Genomic DNA, 8656 nt, shown 5'->3' with positions numbered 1-8656 from the left:
GGGGGAAGCGCTTGAAGGAGGATGGCAGCGATAGCCCCGTTGGAAGGTAGACTGCATCGTTGCTGGTGTCAGATGACTGTGCTGGCTTGCAGGGGCAGACCACAAGCTAGCAAATAAGAACATAAGAACATAAGAAATTGCCATGCTGGGTCAGACCAAGGGTCCATCAAGCCCAGCATCCTGTTTCCAACAGAGGCCAAAACCAGGCCACAAGAACCTGGCAGTTACCCAAACACTAAGAAGATCCCAAGCTACTGATGCAATTAATAGCAGTGGCTATTCCCTAAGTAAAATTGATTAATAGCCATTAATGGACTTCTCCTCCAAGAACTTATCCAAACCTTTTTTGAACCCAGCTACACTAACTGCACTAACCACATCCTCTGGCAACAAATTCCAGACCTTTATTGTGCATTGAGTGAAAAAGAATTTTCTCCGATTAGTCTTAAATGTGCTACTTGCTAACTTCATGGAATGCCCCGTAGTCCTTCTATTATTCGAAAGTGAAAATAACCGAGTCACATCTACTCGTTCAAGACCTCTCATGATCTTAAACACCTCTATCATATCCCCCCTCAGCCGTCTCTTCTCCAAGCTGAACAGCCCTAATCTCTTCAGCCTATCCTCATAGGGAAGCTGTTCCATCCCCTTTATCATTTTGGTTGCCCTTCTCTGTACCTTCTCCATCGTAACTATATTTTTTTTTTTAGATGCGGCGACCAGAATTGTACACAGTATTCAAAGTGCGGTCTCACCATGGAGCGATATAGAGGCATTATGACATTTTCCGTTTTATTAACCATTCCCTTCCTAATAATTCTCAACATTCTGTTTGCTTTTTTGACTGCTGCAGCACACTGAGCTGACGATTTTAAAGTATTATCTACTATGATGCCTAGATCTTTTTCCTGGGTGGTAGCTCATGGTCCTTTTAGTTTACCCACATTCTGCATATAAAGATTTTACTACATAGAAAAATAAAGCCCAATTTATTGTACATGCCCTTTTGGACATATTACCCATGATAACCTATAAATAAGTAATTGAAAGCAATAATTAGTACATGAGGTAGTCCAACAAAAAGTAAAGACCACAAAAGTACATAAGAACAAAATAAGTTGCCATACTGGGCCAAACCGAAGGTCCATCATGCCCAGCATCCTGTTTCTAACAGTGGTCAATCCATGTTACAAGTTCCTGGCAAGTACCTAAATTAAGTAGGATACCATGTTACTAATGCTAGTAATAGCAGTGGCTATTCCCTAAGTCAACTTGATTAATAGCAGTCAATAAACTCGTCCAGGAATTTATCCAAAACTTTTTTAAACCCAGCTACACTAACTGCCCTAACCACATCTTCTGGCAATGAATTCCAAAGTTTAATTGTGCATTGAGTGAAAAATAATTTTCTCCAATTTGTTTTAAATATGCTACTTGTTAACTTCATGGAGTGCCACCTAGTCCTTCTATTATATGAAAGAGTAAATAACTGATTCACATTTACCCGTTCTAGTCCTCTCATGATTTTATAGACCTCTATTAACTGGTTCTTCTCCAAGCCATCTCTTCTGCAAGCTGAAGAGCCCTAATCTCTTTAGTCTTTCCTCATAGGGAAGTTGTTCCATCCCATTTTGGTTGCCCTTCTCTGTACCTTCTCCAGTGCAACTATATCTTTTTTGAGATAAGGCAACCAGAACTGCACAAAGTGCTCAAGGTGTGGTCTCACCATGGAGCGATACAGAGGCATTATGACATTCTCAGTTTTCCCAACATTCTATTTGTTTTTTTATCACTGTAGGACACTGAGTTGACAATTTCAATGTGTTATCCACTATGATGCCTAGATCTTTTTCCTGGGTGGTAACTCCTAATATGGAACCTAACATCGTGTAATTACAGCAAGGGTTATTTTTCCCTTTTTGCATCACCTTGCACTTGTCTACATTAAATGTCATCTGCCATTTAGACACCCAATCTTCCAATCTTGCAAGGTCCTCCTCACAATCTGTTGCAACCGTCTCTGCCCGACGTCTCCAATCAGCTCACCTCACTGCATTGGCGACTCCCTCCGGGATCGATGGGAGGCTGGCTGCCACAGCGTTTTTTGGCCGTCCTAGTCCGGCGTCCCCAGACCGGCCCGACGCTGCAATCTGGCATGTTGACCTGATGCCTAAGGGCATGCGTGCGGCGTGGCACTGCCTCAAGTACCAGAAGTGGCACGAACCTCAGGGGCATCCCCCTGAGATGACATCACCGCTTCAGATATTTAAAGGTCTCTGAATTGCTAACAACTCGAGTTAGCAAGGATAAGGATTTGTTCTATCTACGCTACTCTGCCTCCTCGACTAACCAGGGGTACCCGCTCCTCAGGGGCCTCGTTTTTTCTTACTTTGTAGGTTGCAGTCTGGAACCGGCCCTCGCTCCTCGAGGGTCCTCGTTCCCGGACTTCTTCGGAATTCACTTCTTCTTGGAAGTCATTGCTGCCTACTACATCTGTGAGTTACCATCGCACTCTCAGAGCTTTCCCTGGAACCAGGTGCTCGCTCCTGGAGGGCCTACTTCATTCCAGCTCCTGGGCTTCTATGAGACATTGTGTGAGTGTTATCATCAGGTTCTGTCCATGAACTCTGCATACCCTGCCTACTCACTATATTTCAGTTCTCTACAGCTCAATCTCCAGGGATTGCTGTTTCAGTATCTGAGGGACTACAGCCCAGCCGGGCATTCCAGCTCACTACTGCCACCTCTGGTGGTTCAGTATACGGTCTAATAAAAGAACTAGTGTGTGTCTGTCTCCATACTCTGAGCCTGACCGGTGGTCCCTCTCGGGATCTTCCCCCGGGGGCATGGTCATCTGCCACTGGTCCAAGGATCCACCCACAACTCTCCTAAACATAGAAACATAGAAACATAGAAAATGACGGCAGAAGAAGACCAATCGGTCCATCCAGTCTGCCCAGCAAGCTTCACACTTCTTTTTTCTCATACTTATCTGTTTCTCTTGGCTCTTATTAACCTTAGGTTCTATTTCTCTTTCACCCCCACCATTAATGTAGAGAGCAGTGATGGAGCTGCTTCCAAGTGAAATATTAAGTTTGATTAGTTGATTAAGCGGCAGCATAGCTCTCTGCCATGAAGCAGAGGGCAATGCTGGATATGCGTGAAGTATTAGTTTATTTCTCCCCTGCCGTTGTAGCAGAGAGCTATGCTGGATATGCATTGAAAGTGAAGTATGCCTTGAAAGTCACATTAACTATCATCTAATATTGAAATGCCTAATAATTGGTAATACCTATAGCCCATGAACCCATCCCTGTTTTTTTGTTGTTTTTTTTTCTTTTTTTAATTTGGAGATGGCAGCCCTCCATCCTTCCGCTCCGTGAAGGTGGAACACCAACCACTGGCCACTGGCATCCCGCTCCATGAATGCCTCTGTGGCTACTGCCGCTCCGTGCAGTGTTTTGCTGCCTCCTCTTTATACGCTTCCTCTAGACCTGATGGATCCACAGTGTTTATCCCACGCCCCTTTGAAGTCCTTCGCAGTTTTGGACTTCACCACTTCCTCCGGAAGGGCATTCCAGGCACCCACCACTCTCTCCGTGAAGAAATACTTCCTGACATTGGTTCTTAGTCTTCCTCCTTGGAGCCTCAGCTCGTGACCTCTGGTTCTGCTGATTTTTTTCTGATGGAAAAGGTTTGTCATTGTCTTTGGATCGTTAAAGTTTTTCAAGTATCTGAAAGTCTGAATCATATCACCCCTGCTCCTCCTTTCCTCCAGGGTGTACATATTTAGATTCTTCAATCTCTCCTCGTATGACATCCGATGAAGACCCTCCACCTTTCTGGTCGCCCCTCTACACCGCTTCAATCTTGTCTCTGTCTCTTTGTAGATACGGTCTCCAGAACTGAACACAGTACTCCAGGTGAGGCCTCACCAAGAACCTGTACAAGGGGATAATCACGTCCCTTTTCTTACTCGATATTCCTCTCTCTATGCAGCCTAGCATTCTTCTGGCTTTTGCTATCTCCTTGTCGCATTGTTTCGCAGACTTCATATCATTAGACACTATAACACAAGGTCTCTCTCCTGCTCCGTGCACATCAGCCTTTCCCCCCCCCATCGAATACAGTTCATTAGGATTTCCACTCCTCATATGCATGACTTTGCACTTCTTGGCATTGAATCTCAGCTGCCATATCTTCGACCACTCTTCCAGTTTCCTTAAATCCCGTCTCATTCTCTCCACTCCTTCCAGCGTGTCCACTCTGTTGCAGATCTTAGTGTCGTCCGCAAAAAGACAAATTCTACCTTCTATCCCGTCCGCAATGTCGCTCACAAAGATATTGAACAGGACCAGTCCCAACACAGATCCTTGCAGTACACCACTTAAAACTTTCTCTCTTCAGAGAAAGTTCCATTTACCATCACACATTGATGGTCAACCAGTTTGCAATCCAGGTCACCACCTCGGCACTCACTCCTAAGCTTCTCATTTTATTCACCAGCCTCCTATGCGGAACCGTATCAAAAGCTTTGCTGAAATCTAAGTAGATGACATCGAGCGCTCTTCCTCGATCCAATTCCTTGGTTACCCAGTCAAAAAAGTCAATCAGATTTGTCTGACAGGATCTTACCCTGGTGAATCCATGCTGCCTCAGGTCCAGTAATTCTCCGGACTGTAGATAGTTCACTATTCTCTCTTTCAACAGTGACTCCATTACTTTTCCCACCACCGAAGTGAGGCTAACCGGTTTGTAGTTACCAGCCTCCTCTCTGTTCCCACTCTTATGAAGCGGGACCACCACCGCTCTTCTCCAATCACTCGGCACCACTCCCGTTTCTAGGGATCTATTGAACAGGTCACACAGCGGACCCACCAGCACATCTCTGAGCTCCTTCAGTATCCTTGGATGAATCCCATCAGATCCCATGGCTTTGTCCACTTTCAGATTCTTTAGCTCTTCCCATACATTTTCTGCTGTAAAAGGGTTTTCGTCTATTCCACTTCCTTCCAGTTTCTTGTTGTGTAAAGATGGTCTTTCTCCAGGGTCTTCTTTAGTGAACACAGAACTGAAGTATTCGTTTAATATATCTGCCATTTCTTCGTCTCTCTCCACGCATTGATCATTTCCACCTTTCAATTTCACTATACCACTTTGGACCTTTCTCTTTTCACTGATGTATCTGAAAAATGTTTTGTTACCATTCTTTATCTCCTTGGCAATCCTCTCTTCCGCTTGACTTTTTCCGACTTGATTAATTTCTTTGTCTCCCTCAGTTGAATCAAATATTGTTCTTTGTGCTCCTCCCTTTGGGATCTTTTATATTTCTTGAATGCTGTTCTTTTAGCCTTAATTTTGTCAGCCACCTCCTTTGAGAACCAGATAGGTTTCATTTTTCTTTTGCTTTTCTTTACACTTCTAACATATAGAGTAGTTGCCTTGGTAATTGCTCCTTTTAGATTGGTCCACTGCTGATCCACATCTCTCTCGTTCTCCCAGCCTTTTAGTTCTTCCTCTAGGTATTTCCCCATTTCTTCAAAGTCCATGTTTTTGAACTGTAAAACTCGGGTCTTTGTGCTTCTTTTCCATATTCTTTTAGTGATATTAAACCATACCGTTTGATCACTGGTGCTGAGGTGGGCGCCCACCTGGATATCAGAGACATTATCTCCATTAGTGAGCACTAAGTCTAGTATAGTTCCTTCTCTAGTGGGTTCCATTACCATTTGTTTGAACAAAGTTACTTGCATGGCATCCACTATCGCTCTACTATTTTTAGATTCTGCAGATGGGATTTTCCAGTCTACATCTGGCATATTAAAGTCACCAATGATCACCACTTCTTCCTTCTTTCCTATCTTAAGGATGTCTTCAACCAGGTCTCTGTCCAGCTCTTCCTTTTGGTTTGGAGGCCTGTAAACCACTCCAATATAAATGGACGCTCCGTCATCTTTTTTTAGGTCGACCCATAGTGCTTCTTCATTGCCCCAACTTCCCTGCAGCTCAGATGCTTGGATATTGTTTCTGACATAAAGAGCCACTCCTCCCCCTTTTCTATCCACTCTGTCCTTCCTTAACAAGTAAATAATAACATAATCCGTTTATGATTTAACTGCTCAGAATAATTTTTTGTTATCTCCAAATTTGATCACCTCGCTTATCATATCCCTTTCCAGATCATTTATAAATATATTAAAAACACCGGTCCAAGTACAGATCCCTGAGACACTCCACTGTTTACCTTTTTCCACTGAGAAAATTGACCATTTAATCCTACTCTCTGTTTCCTGTCTTTTAGTTTGTAATCCACGAAAGGACATCACCTCCTATCCCATCACTTTTTAGTTTTCTTAGAAGCATCCAAAATGCATTACATCTATCAGTTCCCCTTTATCCACATGTTTATTAACCCCTTCAAAAAAATGAAGCACATTTGTGAAGCAAGACTTCTCTTTGGTAAATCATTAGAACATAAGAAATTGCCCTGCTGGGTCAGACCAAGGGTCCATCAAGCCCAGCATCCTGTTTCCAACAGAAGCCAAAACAGGCCACAAGAACCTGGAAATTACCCAAACACTAAGAAGATCCCATGCCACTGATGCAATTAATAGCAGTGGCTATTCCCTAAGTAAACTTGATTAATAGCAGTTAATGGACTTCTCCTCCAAGAACTTATCCAAACCTTTTTTGAACCCAGCTACACTAACTGCACTAACCACATCCTCTGGCAATAAATTCCAGAGCTTTATTGTGCGTTGAGTGAAAAAGAATTTTCTCTGATTAATCTTAAATGTGCTACTTGCTAACTTCATGGAATGTTCCCTAGTCCTTCTATTAACCGAAAGTGTAAATAACTGATTCACATCTACTCATTCAAGACCTGTCATGATCTTAAAGACCTCTATCATATCCCCATGTCTTTCTTCAAACACCAGAATAATCAGATGGTACTTGATTCTCCAGGCCTACTTGTTTGAAGTGTGCTGCTGACTGGAAAAGGGGAATAAAAACACATTTCCTTTTCTGGAAGAGTGTATAAAGTTGGACTTTTTACAACAGTTGAATAAAACTGTCTGTAATTGTACCCTGGCATAACTGAGCACCCTGCATTCTTCGTTAGTCTCCCATAAAGACCTTTTGCTACAAGCATGCCTCGTTTTGAACCCCTTTGGGCCCTGCTCAGAAATGGATTTAGGGTTTTGCCTAGGTACTGCTGTTGATGTTGCGCCCTTCCCTCACAGGCCCTGTCATCCCTGATAAGGTCAGACCACAGGGAGCAGAAGGATAAGGTATAGCGCCACAGTTTGCTGCTACAGCTCGGGGTAGATTCTTTGGCAAAATTCCGAAAATTTAGAAGCACATTGGCAAACATTTCCATCTTTTATATTCATGTTATAACAGTTACTTAAATTTTCCAACCTTGCTAGTGTCTGTATAATTAATTCTTTTATTGGGGGAGGAAAAGGGATCATAAGTATCAGTATAGGGATGAGATCTCAGGAATGGGCAGAAGAGGAGAGGGTGACAGGACCAGGGACGGGGAGAGGAAAAGAGAAGAACTAGGAATGGAGTGAGGAGAAGGTGAAAAGCCTGGAGATAGAAGGAAGGAGTATCAGAAGGAAAGAGGACTGAGGATAGTGAGAAAATAGGTAAAAAGGACTGTGGATAGGAGATGGGGAAGATCAAGGAAAGGGGAAAATCATGAACTTGGGATGAGAGAAAAGGATGGAGGAAGGTCCTGGGATTGAGGAAGGGGATGAGACTGTAGGATGTGTTGGAGGATGGGTTCCTGGATTTGGAGAAAAGGGAGAGTAAGGTTCTGAGACCTGGAAGATAGAATCTGAGATGCAGTGGGATAGAGGAGGGGGAAGGAGAGGAGTCAGGGGTCCCTATTATTCTCTTGTCCTGCTCCCCTTTGCAGCCCTCTCTAACCTCTCAATCTGGCACACACACACACACACACTAGCACCAATCCCTTCTCTCTTACATACAAATACTGCCCTCTTCTCCTCCAGCTGATCCACTCTCAAACCCCAACCACTCCTCTCACCCCTAAATGATCCCCATTCTGCCCTTCCTAAGCTCTGACTTTGCTCTGTGTTCCCCAGGCTCACTCCCCTCCCATCCTCTTATCTGCATCCTGCATGAGAAGAGAGGGTCTAGATCAGGAAACAAATGACTGTTCTTTCTTCAGTGAGATTCAACAAAGCTGGGAGGCATTAAATCTTCAAGTGGTCTGCTGCCTCCCCAGATTTTTGCTGCCCTAAGCACAGGCCTTGTGTGCCTATTGACAAATCCAGGCCTGACCCTGCTACTTCTGATCTGCTATTATCGAATCAAATGTACATTATTCTTGTTGTATCCCTACCTCTAGGCTGCAAGGTGTTAATAGAGGTTCCTTTTGCCACTACCTTACTTGATCAACACAATTGCCCAAGGGGCCAATTTTAAAAACCCGGCGCAAGCAAATCCCAGGAGATACGCATATGGCTGGGCCGCGTGTGCGCCAAGCGCATTTACAGAGCAGCCCAGCCACGCGTGTATCACCTGGTACACGTGGAAAAGGGTCTGGGCAGGGCGGGGGCTGGCCAGGACAGCACATGCCGGCAGCTGGCCAGCGCGTACAACTTACTTCACCTCCTGAGTGGAACTA

This window comes from Rhinatrema bivittatum, unplaced genomic scaffold (genome assembly GCF_901001135.1).
Source record: "Rhinatrema bivittatum unplaced genomic scaffold, aRhiBiv1.1, whole genome shotgun sequence".
NCBI classification, from domain to species: Eukaryota; Metazoa; Chordata; class Amphibia; order Gymnophiona; family Rhinatrematidae; genus Rhinatrema; species Rhinatrema bivittatum.
This window is presented reverse-complemented; position numbering follows the sequence as displayed.